At 49.8% G+C, this 2,376-nt stretch overlaps 1 protein-coding gene across 6 annotated transcripts in view; it reads right to left on the bottom strand.

Annotated features, from left to right (window-relative positions):
• Znf775 (zinc finger protein 775) overlaps positions 1 to 2,376 on the bottom strand; it is a 34,391-nt gene that overhangs the window by 11,979 nt on the left and 20,036 nt on the right. Inside the window, exon 1 of one of the 6 annotated variants that reach the window (XM_029478544.1) lies at positions 2,130 to 2,247. The exons of 3 other annotated variants lie outside the window; for them this stretch is intronic. The gene's annotated coding sequence lies outside the window, so the exon portion shown is untranslated. Of the gene's footprint in view, positions 1 to 575; positions 679 to 2,114; positions 2,248 to 2,376 lie in introns of those variants that run through there. 2 more of the 6 variants (XM_029478548.1, XM_021164637.2) reach the window with 2 other exon arrangements.

Below are 2,376 nucleotides of genomic sequence, written 5' to 3'. Positions count from 1 at the left end.
CAGAGACACAGCAGCACAGGTTGGTCACACACACACACACTCACAGAGACAGGGACACAGCAGCACAGGTTGGTCACACACACACACACTCACAGGAGACAGGGACACAGCACAGGTTGGTCACACATCACATGGCGCCTGAGCCCTACTCTTGTGCTCTCTTCCTTCCACCCCACTCATGAGTACCATAAGGACAGAACACACACAAGATAAAGCCCCGGTCACCTCCATCTTCCTGTGGCCTGCTCAAGCCTAGATACCCACACTGGGTCAGGATGCAGTTTGGAAATGAAACTCCCCTGATGGGAAGTCCCCAAACCACCAGCTGTTCTGCCAACTGCAGAAACACAAAGAGGAGAGTGTGGCCTGCAGCAGGTGGTGGGGCCTAGGGCTGGGGCGATAACAGGAGACGTTAAGTGTCAGCATAGACTGAAGCGCACGAAGTGCAGAAATAGGAATAAGGCTAGGCCAAGTGCCAGGGACAAGCAAGCACCTCAGGGGCCTGTCAGGTCTCCTCACTCACCCCTTCCACAGTACAGGACCCTGCCCAGGAACAGTTGAAAAGTAGATGGTACCTCACAACTCCTTTGTCAGCAGTAAAGAAGGACTTCCAATGTCAAAAGCCCAGCCACTGGCTTTTCTCAGCCCAGAAGTCCCACAGAGTCTTCGTCCAGTTGAGCTCCTATATGTACCAAAGACCCTTTATCTTCCCAGGAGACCCAGACCGGAGAGTCTGCCTCGGGGGCCTTCCCCACCTGTCACCTTCCACCCTCTACCCTGCTTCCTTTTCTAACAGGCACATCTTTCCTAGAACTCACTGACCCTACCTCTCCTCAGAGCACCCCACCAGTGACAGCCTTCTGCTCGATTTCCCTGCCTGCCTGCCTGCCTGCCTATCTCACCAGGAAATTGCTAGAGAGCAGGTACAACATCTGCATTGGGATAGATGAGAACAACATCCGTATCTCTGTGTCACTGGGCTCTTAGATCTCCCCTTGGGGCAGAGGAGGTTCATCGCCCACATCTCTTCTTGTCTGAGGAGGGGGTAAGGGCTTCCTTGAATACCTTGACAGTGGCCGGGAGAAAGAAAGAATGGGTGGTCACAGGAACAAGGAGAATGTCACCAGCTGCTGAACACTGGCAAAGTATCAAACACTCAGCAAGCGAAACCCATCATCACTTAGCAAAGGAAATCCTGCCTCTAAGAGGCTCAGTCATTGCTCAAGGTCCAGGATATGCTGGTACCTGAATGGGCTGGGGCAGCCTTGTCCCTAATGGAGTACTCTATGTAACTGTGTAGCCCCCAAGCTAAGGCATAAGACTTGGAGGACAACCCTAAACTCCCAGTCCCTCATCTTCAGGAGTTTGGTGTCTATGCCCAAATGTGTTCTTTAAATTCAAATAACCTGGAGATGACTCAGCCCTCCAGAGGTTCAATTCCCAGCACCCCCATGGCAGCTAACAACCGCCTCTAACTCCAGTTTCAGGGAATCTGACACCCTCACACAGACACACATGCAAGCAAAACATTAATACAAATAAAATAAAAATAAGCAAAATCATTTTTAAAATACAACAAAAAATTTTAAATTCAAATAAATTAACTTTAGAACTCATCTCTCAATGACATTGGTCATGTGTAAGTCAAAGGCCACGTGTGGTCATCCCACTGTGACTAACGGCCAAGGCCACTCCTGTCTTCTAGGAGCTTTAGGAAGGCAGAGCCTTGCCCTTCTGGAACCCTGACAAACAAGAGCCTCCACACGCACTGAAATGACTGGACAATTAAACTGAAGACTTAAAAGCTGTCACTCCTCTGGCCCCAGGCCTTTGTCACTAACGACAAATCTACTGTGCCTTGGAAAAGATTTCATTCAAACATGACCAAAGACAACCAGAAACCTGAGAAAACACAAGCAAACGCACACAGAAGCCATGCTTCCAATCCAAACCAGCTAAGGAAACAGAAGTCCAGAGACACAGAGGGAGAGCCAAGGGGATACCTGCCACACTGCACAACAGCCCATTTGCCCCAAGTGTGTGTCTTAGTTAGGTTTTTATTGCTGTGAACAGACACCATGACCAAGGCAAGTCTTATAAAAAACAGCATTTACTTGGAGCTGGCTTACAGGTTCAGAGGTTCAGTCTGTTATCATCAAGGTGGGAGCACGGCAGTATCCAGGCAGGCATGGCACAGGTAGAGTTGAGAATTCCATGTCTTCATCCAAAGGCTCCTAGTGGACGACTGTCTTCCAGGCAACTGGGGTGAGAGTCTTAAGCCCACACCCACAGTGACACACCTATTCCAACCAGGTCATACCTATTCCATCAAGGCCACACCTCCAGATGGTGCCACTCCCTGGCCCAAGAATATAC

This window comes from Mus caroli, chromosome 6 (assembly GCF_900094665.2).
Source record: "Mus caroli chromosome 6, CAROLI_EIJ_v1.1, whole genome shotgun sequence".
NCBI classification, from domain to species: Eukaryota; Metazoa; Chordata; class Mammalia; order Rodentia; family Muridae; genus Mus; species Mus caroli.
The sequence above is the reverse complement of the archived record's forward strand: the minus strand, read 5'-3'. Positions and strand labels throughout refer to the sequence as shown.